This window comes from Trichomycterus rosablanca, chromosome 4, assembly GCF_030014385.1.
Source record: "Trichomycterus rosablanca isolate fTriRos1 chromosome 4, fTriRos1.hap1, whole genome shotgun sequence".
Taxonomy (NCBI): Eukaryota; Metazoa; Chordata; class Actinopteri; order Siluriformes; family Trichomycteridae; genus Trichomycterus; species Trichomycterus rosablanca.
Window position 1 is genome coordinate 12,784,579 of NC_085991.1, and position 20,736 is coordinate 12,805,314.

The following is a 20,736-nucleotide window of genomic DNA, read 5'->3' on the forward strand; positions in this document are numbered from 1 at the left end:
TTTACAGATATTCCTGGAACTGGAGGATCAGCTTTTATTTCAGTTTTTAGTTCAGTAATCAAAATGAGGAATTCTGGTCTGGATGTTGAGTACTGACGATACCAGAACAGATAATCATCAGCACCACCATCACTGTAATTACAGGATAAAGTAACAGAAGTTTTCTCCAGGACATTTTCAGTTGTAGAAAGTGGCTGAATTTTTGCTGCAGAATTATAACCTGTATAAAAGGAAAAAGATAAATCAGATTTCTTTCTTTTCTTTATTCCTATCAGATATAAATGTAAGATTAATGTAAAATATTAGTGTGTATTTAGCTGATGTTGAATATAAACATAAATAAAAATATTGAACAAGAGCTCATGATGTCTTACCTAAAATAATGTGAAGAACACAGAGATGTGTAAGCAGTGTCATGACTGAATTACAGTGTTACATTGTTCATCTTGCAGTTATGTAGGTTTGAACTCTTTAACGTCTTTACTTCGACTTCCTCTTCACATCTGCAGCTGGTCAGATTATAGTAAAATGTAGATGGATGCTGCCACCTTCTGTTTATTTTCCTATATAATTCTTCTGATTGAACAGCTCACTAACTGACTGTTTTATTCAATACTAATTAACACAGACAACTGATCCAGATCACAAAAAGTATAATATATGTCTGGATGTATTTGATTAAAAACTTCATAGAATGTCACTGTTACAATATAGAATGGCAGGATGGTGTAGCTGATTGATTGAATACAGCACAGCAAAAGGACTCCTGGAGATCTAGATTAAAGTTTTACCTCTGGTCACTGTTTATAAGGATTTCAGCATTATTCCCTGTGTCCAGTGTTACAATGTGAACAGAACAGATGTGTTTCATGACATTTTAACAGTCAATCAGATTGCAGTACTGACCTGTGAAAACTCTTCTAACTCTTTGTCTGATCAAATTGCAGCAACTAGAAGTCCTGCCATAGTGTCAACCAATCAGATATGGTTATTCCAAAAGTCTCACTTTCCATTATCACTTTAATGAATACAGTATAAAACGTGTGTGTCAAAAAAATGTGTCCATGCCTGATTTTCTCTCTGAAATCAGTCATACTTGGGTGATTTTCCCCGGCGTCTATTAGCAAACATGCAAGTTTTGGGTTTAAAGCGAGACGCATCTCTTCCACAGAAATGTAAAAATACAGATCTATGGACAGGGTGTTGTGTTACGATTTACTAATGAGTCATTAAAAACGTTTATCCTGCAAAAGTTAAGGTTGTGTAGGTTTCCTGATAAAATCCGGGTTGATCCCTTCTTTAATAAGATAAGATTCCTTTATTGATCCACATGGGGGAAATTCGAGTGTTACAGCAGCTCCAGTACAGTGTAAGTACAGTAAATAGAGTAAATAAAATAGAGTATAATAAAATAAAAAATAAGGAAATTATAAAAAATTACTATTATACTACTATGGTTCAACAGTGTGAGGACAGCCTGTGTATTCTGCTATTGTTATACAGTCTGTTGGCACAAAAGAACATCTGAAGCGCTCCATCTTGCTCTTCGGTGGAATTTGTCTATGACTGAAAGAACTGCCATAGTTCCTCATTGAGAGGGTGAGAAGGATTATCCAGGATAGCCCTAATTTTGTCCTTTGTTCTCCTCTCACATACTACCTCCAGACTGTCCAGCTAGACCCACAATTCCCTGCTCTTTCACTAAAGAATGTTGACTTGTCAAAAAGCCTCTTGTTCCCACTGGCTCGTTGGTCTAGGGGTATGATTCTCGCTTAGGGTGCGAGAGGTCCCGGGTTCAAATCCCGGATGAGCCCTTGCTTAGTCGAATGCTTCGTTGAACTATACAAAAAACTTATCAAGTGTTCTGTTAAAATCTAATGATCAAACAAAAATAACACATGCTGATACACTGGCAGAAGTTGGTGAGCCATCATCCAAGATGGCGACACTGGTTAGGAGCTCCGTAGTGCTTTGTTTGTTTTTGTTTGTTTGTTATGGCATGTGTGATCCAAACACACTCCAATACAGCGCAGAATATCTGCTGAACATTAGGCAGCTCATGCCACCAGGTATATTTCCTGATTTTTCATTTTCGGACAGTTTTTTGGACATTTTGGTCAGCGGAGCGGCTGCGCTCCTGAGCAGACGCAGGCGGATGCGCAGACGTGGGAAGCGCGCCGGAGCGCTCGTCAAACTCCGACAGCGCGGACTTCGTACACCGCTACCCAGCATCCATATGACAAACCTTCGCTCTTTAGGAAATAAAATGGACGAACTTTCACTGTTAAACCGTACCAACAAGGACTTTTCTCTCTCTGCTGTACTGTGCTTCACTGAGACCTGGCTCACCGATTCCGTCCCGGACAGCGCGCTCCACCTGCACGGCTTTCATCTCCACCGAGCGGACCAAAACGCAGAGCTTTCCGGCAAGAAAAAAGGCGGCGGAATTTGCTTTTATATCAACCAAGGCTGGTGTACAGATGTGACAGTGTTAATGAGAACATGCAGCCCTAATCTGGAATCACTTTTCTTGAACTGTAGACCGTTTTATTGTCCGCGGGAGTTTTCATCAGTTGTGCTTGTTGCTGTTTACATTCCACCTCAAGCGTGCGCGCGCGAGGCACTGAGCGCACTCGCTGATCAGATTCTCAGCGTGGAGCACAAACACACAGACTCTGTTTTCATCATCTTAGGAGACTTTAACAGAGCAAAACTTAACAACGAACTACCTAAATACTGTATTTAGGTAGTTCGTTGTTAAGTTTTGTTAAGCTCTGCATGGAATTTTGTTTTGTCATGAATAAACTTCCCAGTGCAACCAGTCAACATGGTTTTGACGCTAAGCCACGGAGGTCAAAGAAATGCCCTGGTGTCTGTTCTGGCTGGCTCATTGGTCTAGGGGTATGATTCTCGCTTAGGGTGCGAGAGGTCCCGGGTTCAAATCCTGGACGAGCCCTTGTTTATCCACATCCTATTTCATAGTTCTGTAAACATCGTTAATTCATCAACTGCCTCTTCAGGTTCTAATCCCAGTGTGCAAATGGAAATGAAACGGGGTGATTAAATGGCAAAATTTGAACAGCTTTAAATGTAAAGCACTGTCATTGTGAAGGAAAGTCAAACAGTGCAGAGTATGAAGTCAACACGACAAGGAAAATCTCATGTCAACGTAACTCATGTCATTCCAGACCTCATTGCTGCTGAAGTTCACTGGTGGTGTATATACTGTATTAGTCAATGGCAGCGAATCTGCATAAATATAAATACACCAGACCTCCAAGTACTAGGCCTTGTGCAGCCTCGGCTGCAAGTTCCTCCGGCTCTCCACTCAATCGTCCATGTCTTTCTCAGACACCCCGGAGATGGATGCTACTGCTTTAAAATCAGAGATTCTTCTCTCACTGAAAGCCGACTGAACGAATCCTCGCCGCAGAACACAGCAGAGCCGATGAGACGTATTGTGAGGACGGCAGCACCAGTACAGGGCGCACGGTCCAGCGGCTCGTTCTCTTCAGCTTCAGCATGTAGACCGGGGGAATGGACATGCCTACACAACACTATAAAAACCCTATGCTGCTAACTGCATATCAGAATATGCTTTTCAACCTCACGTACCATTTACTCCAACACTTGTCTCTTTAGATTAGAAACGTCTTTTTGTATTTATTGTACTGTTGTCTATCTGCACTGTGTACTGTACTGTCTTGCACTTTTGTTCTATGTTGCACCCTGGTCCTGGAGGAACGTTGTTTCGTTTCAATATGTACTTGTATATAGCTGAAATTACAATAAAGACTCTCCTGACTTGACTCTTGACTTGACTCTATTTTTTATTGGGCATGCTCTAATAAGATGCCCAGGTCTGCCACACGCAACACATTTAATTGTGTCAGTAGTAGCTACTGTACTACTGTATAATCCATATGGAAACTAAAGGACAGGTTCAAATCTGTATTATTATCATTAAGAACCATGTACACACCACATGTAAATGAAACTACATGTTTTAAAAGTGGAGATTTGCTCCCAATCAAGATCTTTTTCATTGGGGAAACCATTTTTCCATATCTGGATAAAACTTCTATCAGCTGTTCGTCTTTAATGAACGGCGGTACGTTTGATATGGTGATTCTTTTTGCCGGCCTAAGAAGGGGAAGAACACTAACATGTGAGCCACTTATAACTACACCGTTCTTTACTAGTTTGTTTTTCTTTTGTACTTAGGAAAACAACAATCGTGCTGTTCATTCTAGACCCAGATATAACACAGTCATGTCCAACAACTTCTGACGCCACCTTAACTGTTTGACGCCACGTGAAGAAACTAAAATCACCTGCACCTGCTGCCATTGCCACTCCGCTCACTTGCTCCCAGTATGCACTTCTACAGAGAGAGAGAGAGAAACAATAAAAATCTTGTCTGTGTGCATGTGGTTTTTATGTGAGTGAATGCTGTTAACTGATAACAAGGTGTAAGAATAAATAACTTTGATCTTCTGAGCTTTGAGGAACTTCAAATATGTGAGTTTTTGTACAGCATCTCAATAGCTTTGTATCACTGGGCTTCTTCAGTAAAAGCACAGTGATAGAGAGCAGAATCTGACAGCTTTAGATTGTTGATGGTCAGTATGGTGGAGTCCCCAGTTGTTTCTGTTTTTAATCGAGGGTCATCAGGAGTGCTCTGATACCCACTGTAGGTTTTTGCACCTTTATACAGTAAAAACTGTGGTGCACTGTTAGGATTTTGTTTGTACCAGTAAAGCTGAATGTAGCTGCTGCTTGATTCATATGAACATTTTAGAGTAACAGTTTCTGTTTCCTTTGAAACAATGTTAGAATCTTTGTCTGTTGGACCAATTACAGCGGCAAAACCACCTGTTATAAAGACAAAAATGTTGTAAGAAAACTAAACTAGAATCTTAATTTTTAATAACATGGCATTAATTAGAATGGTAATGAATTACCTGATGCTACAGTGAGAATCAGTGCTGTGTATCTCCCAATGTGCAGTAAGTAACACAGTGGAGCCATTTCTGATCACAGCTTTGTGAGGACTCTGTATAATAGTGCTGAACTCATCACATGAGGAATCAAGTTTCTAGGAAGTCACACACAGGAAGTGCAGGTGTTGCTGCAACTTTATAACTTTAGTCATTTTAAACTATTTATTCTTTACCAAAACACTGGTGGAGAATTTTATGTATGAAGTTTATGTGCCCTGTTATTAGTCAGTATTTAAATATTAGTGTATATTAAACTCTCTCTTTTTGTTTAGGTTATACATTTGTTGCAAGATTCTAACTGCACAAACCTGAAATCTTGATAGTAACCAAGCTCACAACCAAACCTCCTCTGAGACCGACACTAGACTGTGAGATTCAGAAATCTTAGTATAACAATAATAACAGTGAAGTTACAAGTACTGTAAAGAAATGTTAGAGATTCAAGCAGTAGTTTATGAATGAGAGGCTGAAAGACCATGGTAAACATGGACTCATCAGTAATTCTTCTTCTTCCTCTGTTTCATCATTGGTCTAACAGTAGCATAGTTCTACCGGTACCCTGCAGTACAAGTAGCCATAATTTAACAGGGGCCTCGACCAAGTATGTAAATCTGACTTCTCATCTGCATATTTGATGCACAGTTTTTAAACTAGATGCCCTTCCTGACTCAGTTTTCTCTATCTATCTATCTATCTATCTATCTATCTATCTATCTATCTATCTATCTATCTATCTATCTATCTATCTATCTATCTATCTATCTATCCATCCATCCATCCATCCATCCATCCATCCATCCATCCATCCATCCATCCATCCATCCAGCCAGCCAGCCATCCATCCATCCATCCATCCATCCATCCATCCATCCCTCCCTCAAACTTCTGGAAAATAAGGTGTTGCTGTAATTAAAAGGAGAGGTGGTAAAAGCATGAATTTTTTTGCACCTGGTAACAGCTGTATTTCTAATTGTAATGTAGACAGACAATGGCTTCCCTTGTAATTTCCAAAATAAGATACTAATATACACTTTAGTTTGTTAATTTTGGACAAAGCCTCTTTTCTTGTGTCACATCACAACATCCTGCCAGCATCAGTTTAATATCTCATCAAGCGTAAACAAAGCACCTATGCATGGCTTCTGCAGTATCACCATACATGGTAGCACTTAAGCAGCCGCACCCATGAATCAAGTATAGTTCTTTAAAGTCCATGATCTACTGACTTTCTCCTAAGATCTGATTTGCTTTCAGGTGCATAGAAATACAGATGTCATTAGCAAATACTGTATTTGGTCTGAAGGGCTGATGCAAGCTAGCAGAAATCCAAGACTGGACCGAACATGCTGCCATTCACTCCATTGTGCTACACATCAAAATTACACAGTATACCTAGAATGCCATGTCGTTTCGGGGCTATTGAGACGTTTTATGGTCTTACTGTCAGCACCTACCTGGACATTAGACTAATAAACCTGGGATTCTGTGACTCTGCGAATGTTGAGCCTGTAAAAGCTTGACTTGTCACTGAAATGCAGTCAGTGAGTCAGACCTCAGCATCTTCATCATCTGCATTAAGCTCAAACACTTTGCTGCATCCCCACCTGGTGGGATATGGACAGAATTTGACTCTCAAGTCCTTGCATCTCAGCAGCATCGGACAACTGGGACTGATGCCCTAACTGAAATGCGCAGGTACTCAGAAGAGAGGCCAATTCCTCGGGATCAGGATCCACTACTTTGGTGGAAAAACAATGCACCCCAAAAACATTCCCCTCTCTGAGCAAACTTGCCAAGAAACATCCGGGAGCGGTTGCAACATCAGTGCCAGCCGAGAGGATTTTTTCAAAGGCAGGACAGTTACTAAGTCACAGGTGATGTGCAGTAAAAGCAAAAAATGTGAACATGATACTGTTCCTGAACCAAAACCTCTGTTCTGCACAGGGGGACAGGGCCCACAGGGGGACTTATGGGAATATTTCTTTGAACTCAAGGCTTTGGGGATTGTTTAGTTATTTATACTTTATTTAATTTTTGTACCTGAAAAAAAGAATGTATTTTAATTTGTTCTCGAGTGATACTTTTGTGCACTTTATTTATTTAAGAAATAATCCAGACATGACAATGTATGAGGAAAAATAGTTTTGTTACTGTTCTATTGTTTCTGAACAAAAACTATTATTATGATAATTATTATATGATATATGATGATAAATATTTTTTATTTACTTATAAATTTTGCATAAATTCAGTCTTGGATTTTAACTAATTAATAAACCAAAGGAAAAATCACAAAAACACTTAAAGATCATGAGAGTTCATTCACATTTAGCAATTTGATGATGCATCTACCTTAATTATTAAACAGTATCGGTATCAGCAATACTGGCCCTGTATTTATATGGTATCGAATCGATACCACATTTTGCAGTAATGCACACCACTAGTGTGTAAATGTTTTATAACATTAAAACCACCTCCTTGTTTCTACACTCACTGTTCATTTTATCAGCTCCACTTACCATATAGAAGCACTTCTATAATTATTGACTGTAGTCCATCTATTTCTCTAAATGCTTTGTTAGCCCCCTTTTACCCTGTTCTTCAATGGTCAGGACCCCCTCAGGACCACTACAGAGTAGGTATTATTTAGTGGATGATTTTCAGCACTGCAGTGACACTGACATGGTGATGGTGTGTTAGTGTGTGTTGTGCTGGTATGAGTGGATAAGAAACAGCAATGCTGATGGAGTTTTTAAACAACTCACTGTCACTGCTGGACTGAGAATAGTCCACCAACCAAAAACATCCAGCCAGCAGTGCCCTGTGGGCAGCGTCCTTATGACCTCTGATGAAGGTCTAGAAGATCATCTCTGACTTTACATCTCCAAGATGAAACAACTAGGTAGGAGTGTCTAATAGAGTGGACAGTGAGTGGACACGGTATTTAAAAACTCCATCGGCAATGCTGTGTCTTATTCACTCATACCAGCACAACACACACTAACACACCACCACCATGTCAGTGTCACTGCAGTGCTGAGAATGATCCACCACCCAAATAATGCCTACTCTGTGGTGGTCCTGTGGGGGTCCTGACCATTGAAGAACAGCATGAAAGGGGGCTAACAAAGCATGAAAAGAAACAGATGGACTACAGTCAGTAATTGTGGAACTACAAAGTGCTTCTATATGGTAAGTGGAGCTGATAAAATGGACAGTGAGTGTAGAAACAAGGAGGTGGTTTTAATGTTATGGCTGATCAGTGTATATCCACTGTATATTTCTGTGCCTACTTATACCAGTAAGAATTATGTAATTTATTCATGTAATCATGAGAAGAATTTTAAAGGAACTGAATCATCTAACTAGGCTTGTTTTTGTACAGTATAGAATGATTTCCTGTCACTGTGGACCGCAGAGCACAGTAGTAGAGAGCAGAATCTGATACTGCAGCAGAGCAGATCTTCAGATCCACTCGATTTTTAGCTTCATTTATTTTTGCAGAAAACCCAGAAACTGCAGCTTCTTTGTTATATTCCTCAACCAGTATGATGAACTCTGGTCTGAATGTGGAGAACTGACGATACCACAGCAGGTAATTATTTCCAATATCTCCACTGTAATTGCAGGATAAAGTGACATAGTTTCCTTCCATGCCATTTTCAGTGGTATAAACTGGTTTAATTGTCTGTGTGGAGATAAAACCTGTTAAGAAAGAGAAAGAGAAGTATTGTGGACATCTTTGTTTATCCAGACCAGTAATGTGAGAAGAAACCTTGTAAAGATCAGATCAAACCATCAGATACTATTTAAAGAAACACTTTAATTCATATTTTAAAGTTTAAATTGATTAAGTAATGTTCTGCTGACAAATATGTATAAACAAATAGATCTTTAAAACATGGTAAATGTGATGTTATTTCTTACCTGTAACAATGGACAGAAGGAAAACAACTCCAAGCAGTGACATGGCTGAACTACAGAACCATAAAGCTCATAGCCTGCTGTAATACATGAACCGTTTCCTCTCAGTAACCTCCCTTCCTAACAATACAGCAGTTACAGTGTTTAGTAAAATGTAGATGGAGTCATGGAGCCATCATGTGTTTACTTTCTCTCTCTACATCTGTGTGCATTTGTACAACTGATCATTTATGCAGTTATTTACTTCTTTCTGTCTGCAGAACTGCTTTATAAGCTCTGCGTTTTGTATATTTATTTATAAAGTCTTATGACTGACAGCTGTGTGACACCTATTAATTGTGCAAAAATAGTGTATGAAAAGTGTATTTACACATAGAGTTTATGTCAGCCACTTATTTGAGCTACTTATTTTTGATTAGTGAGCTAAATTAAAATGAGCTAGTGAGGACTGTGGCTTCACCTAAAATGTCAAAACAGCTCTTACCAGTCGAGTCATGAACTCCACAAGACATCTAAAGATCTCCTGTGGTATCTGGTACCAAGATAGTACAGTGGTACCTTGAAACTCAATATCAGTTTGTTCTGGGAGTGGCATTGAGTTTAAAAGGCGTTGAGTTTCAAGGTATTTTTTCCCCATAAGGATGTATGGGAAACATGTTAATATGTTCCATGGTCCCGTAGAACTGCAAATATTTTAGTTTAATGTAAAATAATGGGGTTGTTTTTGACACATACACTACAAATAACACAAATATAATATAAAAACACTGCAATACAATTGCAAAACAGTTAAAAATCAATATAAAAATACAATAAAAATTAATTGTGGAGATGCTTGATCTTGGAATACTGTATTCCTTAGCGAGGTCAGTAAGTGTGCATTCACATGAGCACTTTTGCACTGGCTGTGCAGTTCATTTCTATGAAGTGTGGCGGCGCACAAAGCTTAATGTGACTTATTGTACTAAAACAAGCGAGGAGTTTCATTACATTTACGCTTTGATCCGAAACGACTTACAGTGCTGTGACAGTATACTGTCTAAGCAATCGAGAGTTAAGGGCCTTGCTCAAGGGTCCAACAATGGCAACCTGGCAGTAGTGGGGCTTGAACCAGTGACCTTTTGATTACTAGTCCAGTACCTTACTTGCTAGGCTACAGCTGCCCAACTACTGCCATTAGTGAAGAGAATTGATGAGCAGTAATAATTAAGAGAGGTTTAGTGTTTCTATGTTGTTCTTTTAATACATTAAGTCACATTTTTTTTAATGATAAGCGTTTTAGACTCTCTGAAAAGCTGATTTTCTCAATTTCTCAGCACCCCGAGCTATAACACAAGTTTAAAAGTTATAAAGCTGCAAAACAAAAAATATGGTGCTTTTTACATTGTTTTATTAAAAGTTTCAGTGAGTGTAAGTGGGAATGCAGGTCTGAAATCCCGTTACCAACATTGTATTCATGTGGCAAATGTTGTTTACAGTCACCATCCCAAATGTTTAGCTTCAAAATCTGATCTGGTTTATTGAAGCTGGAGTAAAAGAGTCCATGTTGGTTTCCAAAGACCTCCAAAAACAGTCTATATTGCAGATAAAACATGTAAGATAAATTATTTGTACTTGATAATGTCATTATTCAATACATTTGTGCCTTTTTGGCTCTAAAGCTGTCAGACTCTGTCCATGTACATGAAATTTACCCCTCCATCATTACTTCACATCTTTCTTCACATTCTTCACTGAGGTGTATATTGAGATTGTAGAGAGACGTGTGCTGCCATCATGGTGACATAATTTACCAGCAGGTTCATAGTTATTTTAGCAAGACAATCCCAGGCCTCGTTCTGCATGTGCTACAACAGTGAAGGTTTGTAGACTGTGAGTGCTTGTGTTTAACTGACCTGCTTTTATTCCAGATGAAGCTTTTATATCAAGCAAGAATGGGCAAAAATTTCATTTACAAAACTGCAACAATTAGTATTTTCAGTTTCCAAATGATTATAATGTGTAATAAAGTGTATAAAATGTATAAAGTGTGTCCCCTTTTTTGATGCAGAATTTTATTATTTTTATACTTTATGCTACAAAGTTTGTCAGTAAAAACATCTGTGTGTTTAATATGAATAACATGACTTTATAAGTCTGTCATGAATCTAAAAAACTAAACCATGTGATACTCAGTCTGTGATCTGTATACACTGGTTTTTGTACAGTGTAGAGGAGTTTCCTGTTACTGTGGGCTGCATGGCACAGTAGTACAGAGCAGAATCTGATACTGCAGCAAAGTTGATCTCCAGATTCACAAGGTTTTTTGTTCCATCAACTGTAGCTGATAAACCAGGAATGTTAGATGGTTTGAAGGTTTCACTTTTGAGGATAGAAACTATAAACTCTGGTGTAGATCCAGGATACTGACGATACCACTGCAGATTATTTGCACTCTGATATTTACAAGAGAGAACAATGCTGTGACCCACTGCTGCATTTAATACATCATTCAGTGGTTTTATTGACTGTGCCAAACTCTTCCCTGCAAATCAGATAAATATGTTTTAAGTGATGTAATAAATAAATAGTCATACAGTAAAAGGAAAACACATTGTGTACTGTGACGTAAAAAATAATGTACTTGCATTGTATAGTTGAGAAGAGAAGAAGAGAACACAGGAACATCATGTTTGTATTGTGAGAATTGAAGGAAGGACGGGGTGATTCTGCTTCTTTACAGTTCTATACAAACTCCTCCTATATTTAGTTGATATGAGTGGGGAACGAAAGCAGAGCTTTACAGTAATCACTCACAGCCATACTGAATATGTATTCACTTCACATAGATAAAAAAAAAAACATTATATCTAATTACCTGTTGTATATGCTGCAAATGGGAGTCAACAAATTGCATTTTCTCAATTGTTGCTCTAATTAAGTAACAGGTCCTGATGCATTTGCTCATCAGTTTTAGTTCTGAGGAACCTTACAGAGCAGGTTTATTTTTTACTCGCTCACTTACTCACCCTGCTTTATACACATTGCTATGGTGCCACCAATTACATGAAATTACTTTGCCAATCCCCCCTCCCCCAAACTTTCAACCCAGTGCAGGTGTCCATCTGGCCCATGCTGCCATCCTGCCAAGTGTCCTCTTATTTGAAAACCAAAATATAATCAACCTATATGAATTGGTATTTAATGCACATTGAGTGTTATTTCACATCCAATGGAACAATGAAAAAAGGCAAACAAATCTAAGTAATGCCATATTTGAGCTGCAGAATCACACAGCCCAAAGACTGCTTTCATTATTATGTTTGTCTGAACCATTTCCTCTCCTTCCCCAACAGTACAGCTTTGTCACTGTGTTTGGCAAAAGGTAGATGGAGTCTGCCATCATGTGTTTACTTCCCCTCCCTACATCTATGTGCAAAAATAAACAATGCCAGGTTGTTTCTGACTGTAGAGACTCTACAAGATCTTTTTTTTAAATCTTTGTATGTAAACTCTAGACAGTCGTGTTTGTTAGACAGTTTCTGACATGCTTTATTCAGCCCATCCAGCACCAACAACCTTGCCAGAATCAAAGTCAATCAGATAACGAAATTAACATTTTATCTGGAATGTTATTTAAATGTTGGATATGAAAAGTAACTGAAGCGCTTCTTAAATTAATCAAATTAAAGAACATATTCAGGTACTGTTTTAATACTATGTTATGTATTTTTACTTCTCATGGAATTAATGGATTTCACATGATGCTGTAATTATACCTGCAAACAATTCACTACATAATATTCATTCAGTGTACTTGTGGAGTTTAAATAGTAACCTGTACAAACTTCATTTAATAAATGCTTTTAAAAATAAAACTAATTATGTGTCTCCCTGCGTTTCACCTAATTGGCTCTGGGTTAATCTTTAGCACCCCCATGACCCTAATTATGATAAGAATCTGATGAATGAACGAGTTAAAATATACATTTCAAGTGTATTTTCAAGTTACTAGAGCTCAAAATAATTCCAAACACATGGGTTGTTCCATTAAAAACCTAAGAAGAGAAGAAAGAAGAAATTAAATGATTTAAATGGAAATGTTGATGTTGTCCACAGTGGTCCCCAGTTCTGCACACTTTCTGTCAGGTGCATCAACAAATGAACATTAAAAGAAACATTAGCAGCACCATATAATTTTTTTAAGTTAAACAAACTTAAAACATATCTCCATATCTACTTGACTCACTTTGATGGCATCCTTGAGAAGAATGTGCAGTGCAAACACTAATAAAAATAGATGATTCCAATATTTATTATATCTCAAAATGTTGTTCAAGACAGGCATTGCATAACAGAGCAAAAATGACCTCCATTCACTTGCTTTTCAATATTGACCTTGGTGCCCTTGTGACCTCTACTGGTGATTTAATGGCAAGCAGTTGCTTGTCTATAAATCTGGTTTTTGTGCCCAAGTACCACCAGTCTTTCTCATGGTGCTTACTGTCTAGCCAGAGAGATGCAAGCTGTCTAGTGGTTCCTAAGCAGACCATGTGTTGGTACTCAGGAACGAAACCTGTGATAATATTAAAATTCTTAAGTTCCATTAGAGGGGATGGGCCTTTTACACCCATTACTGGTTCACCAGATGTTGCTAATGTAGCAGACGTCAACAGGTCGGACAGCTGAGGACACAATAACCAACCACACCTGGTCAGAACTGGAGATCTTCACCATTTATTTCCTGAACATGACACAAATTAGTTCACACACACACACACACACACACACACACACACACACACACACACACTTACGGGTTTTTATGTCCTATCAGGCCTCTACCTGCAAACCAGTTATAACATGGTTTAGAGGGACCCACCTTTCCCTTTGCTTTAAAGAGATGCTGGAAACATCTTTTTTTTTTTTTTTTTTTTTTTTTTTTAATGCAGAACTCAAATACTTTAGTTTTTACTAGGACACTGATTTAACAATACACAAACATGGACAGAAATGTATTAGAAGGAAAGCAATGCTTTACTGGTTCATGACTATACACAAACACAAACCTGACTGCTTGGTGCATTGTCAAGACATGCATGATTAAGCAGAACAGGTCCAAATCTCAAGACACAATGTATATACTGTAGTACTGAACTACAACTTCAGTTTAACAATATTAATAATATCCTTAAAACTAAAAGGATCTTCAAAACAGCTACTAGGCTGCTGGGAAAAAAAAACTCTCTCTTTTCTTAGACTCCTAAATAAAAAAATAAAAAAATACATAATGGAAACAAAACTGCACTCTGGCATCTCTCCAAAAAACATTCTTTAGTTCGACTGGGTTTTTCTTTTAAATGTGACCCCTCTATTTCTAACCAAATCTCTTATATTTTGTACAGTTCAGCTTGCTAACACAGGCTCCTCAGCATCCTTGCACTGCTGACATTCTGCCAAGGTGGCCAGTTTTCCTTTGGTTATATGAGGCTTAAAATGTTTCATCACAGCTATCACTTCCTGTTTAGACTACACTGTTTGTGTCTTCTTTCTCGGGTTTTCGATCTCTGCTGCAACACTGTCAGAATAAATAAATAAATAAATAGTTAGCAAGTTTTGCATTAATTTTGCATTAAATGCAAAATGCTATACTATTACACAGGTCATTACTATTGTTTGTTATACACTGCCTGGCCAAAAAAAAGGTCACACACTCTAATATTTCGTTGGACCGCTTTTAGCTTTGATTACGGCACGCATTCGCTGTGGCACCTTCTGAAACAGATTAACATCTTTTCCACGACCACAGGATGTGTCTTTCCACATGGTTGTTTAACAAATGAGAAGCTACTCACTGCATCAGTTAGGGTTAAATAACTTGTTGCAAGCTGAAACATAATCACCCATGCAGTAATTATCCAATGGGAGGCTCTTACCTATTTGCTTAGTTAAATCCAGGTGGTGACCTTTTTTTTTGGCCAGGCAGTGTAAAAGTCAAAGTAGAAACCCTGTTTTTTTTTTTTTTTTATAATTATTTGCATTTTTCATGCTGTCCCAACTTTTTCTGATTTGGGGTTGTAGATGCTTGTCCGCCTTAATAATATTTATCTGATGAACAATCTGATTAAGATACCTGGATTTCTGGCCAGTAACTTGATTATTCAAATCATGTAATTGGGTATTTGACTTGCTATGGGATTTATATGTTTGTGCATGTGCAGCTGAAGAAATGATTTATTGGATCGCTGGGTCCAAAAGTTACAGTTTGTTCAGTTAACGCTCAACTTATTACTTGGGTGAAATTGTAGACCAATCAGTGAAAGGTGGCATTTTATGTTTATGCCATTTAGAAGATGCTTTTATCTGAAGTGACTTACACTTGTTACTGAATCTTGCATCAGCTAAGAAAGTTTAAGCTGCCCCAGGAGCTATAATAATATAATAATAAAATAAACTGCCATCATAAAGTCAATGTCATCACCATGTCCATTACAGTGTGGTACAGCTCAGCCACCAAGCGCGACACTCACAGACTGCAGAACATTATCAGGGTCTGCAGAGAAGAACATTAGTGTTAAGTTGCCCACACTGCTGGAGTAAATCATTACTGACCCATCACACCCTGTCCAGCGCTTTAGCCAAATAGGGAACAAGATGACCAGGCTACTGAGAAGCTTCCACATGTCATTACACTTATGAAAAGCTGAACATCACAATACACAGAATATTCCATCCTCTAAACTTTCTCACACTTTCTTACACTGCAAGCAATTGAGGTTTAGGTGCCTTGCTCATGGCAGCAGTGGCACCTTGGTGGTGGAGATTGAACCAGCAACCTTCTAATTACTAGTCCAGTGCCTTAACTCATGAGATTCCACTGCCATAAAACACAACCATAAAAATTCCAGAATAAACAACTCAGAAGTGACACAATGTTTACAGTTTATTCTTGATACTACACTAATCGGGTATGACCACCATCCTAATATTGTGTTGGTCCCCCTTTTGCTGCCAAAACAGCCCTGACCCGTCGAGGCATGGACTCCACTAGACCCCTGAAGGTGTGCTGGGGTATCTGGCACCAAGATGTTGGCAGCAGATCCTTTAACTCCTGTAAGTTGTGAGGTGGGGCCTCCATCGATCGGACTTGTTTGTCCAGAACATCCCACAGCTGCTCGATTTGTCAATCGCGCTTAAATCCTTACACTTGACCATTTTCCCTGCTTCTAACACATCAACTTTAAGTATAAAATGTTCATTTGCTGCCTAATACATATATCCCACCTACTAACAGGTGCTGTGATGAAGAGATAATCAGTGTTATTAACTTCACCTGTCAGTGTTTATACCTAAACACCCTCTCTCTCTGTGTGTGTGTGTGTGTGTGTGTGTGTGGTTAACTGATAAGGTGTGAAAATAACTTTGATCTTGTAACTTCATATAAGAGAGTTTTTGTACAGCATCTCAATAGCTTTGTATCACTGGGCTGCTTCTCTTAGTGCACAGTGATAGAGAGCAGAATCTGTCAGCTTTACATTGCTGATAGTAAATACAGTAGAACCTGATTCTTGTTTGCGCTGTAAATACTGAGGTGCGCTGTTAGGACTTTGTTTGTACCAGTAAAGCCAAGTGTTGCTGCTGCTTGACTCATATGAACATTGAAGAGTAACAGTTTCTGTTTCTTTAGCAACAATGTCAGAATTTATTGGCCAAATTCTACCTGCAAAACCACCTGTTAAAAGAAAAAAAAATGTTTTTAAATAATACTTAAATTGTAAAGAAATTAAACACATTTTAATAACATGGGTGTTGATTAAAATGATTATAAATTACCTGATGCTACAGTGAGAATCAGTGCTGTGTATCTCACAATGCGCAGTAAGTTACATAGTGGAGCCATTTCTGATCACAGCTTTGTGAGGACTCTGTATAATAGTGCTGAACTCATCACATGAGGAAACAAGTCTCTAGGAAGTCACACACAGGAAGTGCAGGTGCTGCAGCAACACTGTACACACATCATTTTATATTATTTATTCTTTACCAAAATAATGCTGGAGACTTTTAGCATTTCCGAGCTTCTTGCATGCTGCATCCATTGACTGGAGTATGAGTCTCCTGTTGTTCTGAGAACAGACGTGACCTTCCACCCTCATGTGGCTGTCTTTCAATTCTACAAATAGAGGTCATTTTACAATATTAGAGGTATACATACTGTAATACTTGCTACATCAATGTACTGAGCTATCCTCCTGTATAGTTGTACTGCACTGTAACTTTCAGGTCCCAAAAACACATTACTGTACCTGTTTTCTTCTCTGAACGTCCTGACTATGCCACAGAGAATCTACTCAAATTTGGTTGCACATGTTGTCCTGCTTCCCTCATAGTCATGCCATGGACCAAAACATGATCTATAGTTGTTGCTCTAATTTCATTTGATATGACTGCACTTGTTCTTGGTCACTCTCGTCTTTCTCCTCGCCCACCACCTCTGACATGCCGTAATCTTCCTCTTCTATTGTTGCCCTCTATTGCTAAAGTCACAATATAGCAGAAATGCCACATGAATTTGAACTGATTTTTTATCCTGTTTACCAAACAAGTTCAACCCTAATCACTGATTGGACACTGGTGAAAATTGTTTAAGGTTTTGTGAAAAGAGGCAGTTGACAGATGTGTTTTAAGAATAGGATTTAGTGTTTTATCAATTCAGAAAAACTGTAATATACCATAATCTAAGCAATACTAACAAACTCAGATTAAAGAATAGGACATCCCCAGATATATTTTTTGTTATTTAATTTTAGGTTGAGTCATTAATAGAGAACTAGCCTGTACTGTATTATAAAACAGAACTAGAGAAATAATAAAGAACTATATGTGCACCAGTAATGCCATTCAGGTTCAACTTTAAACCTGATAAAATTAAAACAATTTCCCTTTCATGCAACAACAAAAAAAAACATTTAATTGAGGTGTTTGGTTTTTGTACAGTATAGAATGATTTTCTGTCACTGTGGGCTGCAGAGCACAGTAGTATCAGTTTAATCTTGCTTTCTTTGAAGTATAGTGTAAAAATTACAAAAAAAGAAACAACAACACATTTTTACCACAAGTTAAAGTTATTTCTTACCTAACAGAATATGAAAAAGGCAAAGATGAGCAAACAGTGTCATGGTTGAAGTGCAGTATGACTTTGCTCAGCCTGCAATCATTTCTTCTGCATTCTAACCATTTAACTTGACTTCCTGTTTAAACTGTGCAGCTGTTTCAGTGTTTTGTATGTAGATGATTCTGCCATCTTGTGTATAATTTTGTAAACAGCGTTGTTGTGTGAATAATTCTCTTTTCACATGTAGAAAACACATCACTACTTCTTGTGGTTTGTATTGGTTTGCAAGTTCTCACATTTATAATGTGGGCCAGTGGTAGCTCAGTGGTTAAGGTACTGGACTAGTAAACAGAAGGTTGCCGGTTCAAGCCCCGCCACCACCAAGTTGCCACTGTTGGGTCCCTGAGCAAGGCCCTTAACCCTCAATTGCTCATCGTGTTCAGCTCATTGTGTAAGTCGCTTTGGATAAAAGCGTCTGCTAAATGCTGAAAATGTAAATGTATAATATTCAGAAACAAACTCCAGTAGTTTGGGGCTAACAGACTATACCACACAGGGCCTGAGCTGATTAGCTTATTCAAACTGCACAAAATCATGTAAACCTTTACTATCTTATGCCCATTGTGGATGATGCGCACCCCTTTATGAAGAGGGAAGCAGAGATTATTATGGAGACAATATCTGATTTGTAAATGTGCTCTTGTGAGGGATTGTATTCAGGGGGTTAAATAATTCTGAGACAGCAGTAGCATTTTGTGTTGATGTTATATTGAGCTACTTAATTGTTTGTTTAATTTTGATTGGTTTATCGCAGACAACTGAAAGTTTACAAATGGTGCTAATAAATCAAATTTGCATTGGGGGTTAAACAATTTTGATTGCAGCTGTTCTTAAAGTAGCCCATTCAACACCAACAATCATGCCAGAGACAAAGTCATTAACTGTAGCTGTTGACCAATGTCTGTACAATGCATACAGCTGCAACATGATTGGCTATCTGGAGAATTCTAATAATAATCTTGTACAGATTTCTTTCCCCTGATATTTTTGCTAATTTGTCACATTTTAATGTCTCAGATCCCACTATTTTTATGTAAGCGAAAGACAACATGGCACAAAATGCATTTATTCAATTTATTAAAGATAAGACTTCAATTCAAAACCTGTCACCCTGTAACTGGTTGTGTCACCCTTTGCAGTACCAACTGCAATTAAATCTTTGTAAGAACTTGCATCTTCTTAGTGAGTCTTTTACAGTAATCAGTAATTGTATACCCACAACATTTATTTATGTTGTTGGTTTAGCTTATAACATGGCCAAATAAAGGACTACAGGGTAGGTGAACCTAAAGCTCAGAAGCTAAAGCATGTGATACTCAGTCTGTGATCTGTATACACTGGTTTTTGTACAGCGTAGTGAAGTTTCCTGTTACTGTGGGCTTCACGGCACAGTAGTACAGAGCAGAATCTGATACTGCAGCAGAGGAGATCTTCAGATTCACAAGGTTTTCTGATCCATTAATTGTAGCTGCTAAACCAGGAATGTTAGATTATTTAAAGGTCTCACTTTTAAAGATAGAAACAATAAACTCTGGTGTAGATCCAGGATACTGACGATACCACTGCAGATAATCAGCACTCTTATATTCACAAGAGAGAACAATGCTGTGACCCACTGCTGCATTTAATACCTCATTCAGTGGTTTTATTGACTGTGCCAAACTCTTCCCTGCAAATCAGATAAATATGCTTTATGTGATGTAATAAATAAATACAGTAAAAGTAAAACACATTGTGTACTGTGACTGCATAAAAATAATGAGATGTACTTACATTGTATAGCTGAGAAGAGAAGAAGAGAACACAGGAACATCATGTTTGTATTGAGAGAAGTGAAGGAAGGACGGGGTGATTGTGCTTCTTTACAGTTCTATACAAACTCCTCCTATTTTCAGTTGATTTGAGTGGGGAACGAAAGTGAGGCTTTACATTAATCAGTCACAGCCATATTTAATATTTTAATCAAATACACTGTTTTCACTTCACATAGATAAAATATTCTATTTGTCTAACTACCTGTTATATATACTGCAAATGGAAGCCATTCATTTGTCAACAAATTATATTTTCTCAATTGTTCCTCTAATTAAGTAACAGGTCCTGATGCATTTTATCATCATTTTAAGATCTGCGGCACCTTATAGACCAGGTATATTTTTTACTTGCTTACCTACTTACTCCTTCATTCACAAGTCACAGATACTGTAGTAGTTTTTATGTGCACTGATGCTTTTTCTCTGGTTTGTTGTTTACAGTAATTTTTGTCATACACTGCTGCTGATTTTAATCTGTATCGTTCTGTTAAATGCTGAAATAAACACTACGCTTTGGTTTTGCTGGTCTGTTATATAAATATATAATATATTTACGTACCCCAACGCTTTGCTGACTCAGTACCTCCTCTGGTATTAACATCAGCACAAAAGTAATGAGATTATCTGACCATAAATGCATTTGTTAGTTGTCTTGTTAAAAGTTTTTTAGTAATTTTTTTTCAGTAACATGGTTTCATGGTTATTGATGCATTTATCAAATAGCTAAAACCCTACTTTATACACATTGCCATGGTGCCAACGAAAACATGAAATTACTTTGCCAGCACCCCCTCCCCCAAAACCAAACTTTCAACCCAGTGCAGGTGTCCATCTGGCC

At 38.0% G+C, this 20,736-nt stretch overlaps 2 non-coding genes across 2 annotated transcripts; both read left to right on the plus strand.

Annotated features, from left to right (window-relative positions):
* Positions 1 to 1,742: 1,742 nt before the first annotated feature.
* trnap-agg (transfer RNA proline (anticodon AGG)) lies at positions 1,743 to 1,814 on the plus strand. Its single transcript has one exon. It is a non-coding gene; the product is annotated as a tRNA-Pro (tRNA).
* A 1,070-nt stretch (positions 1,815 to 2,884) lies between these two features.
* trnap-agg (transfer RNA proline (anticodon AGG)) lies at positions 2,885 to 2,956 on the plus strand. Its single transcript has one exon. It is a non-coding gene; the product is annotated as a tRNA-Pro (tRNA).
* The last annotated feature ends 17,780 nt before the right edge of the window (positions 2,957 to 20,736 follow it).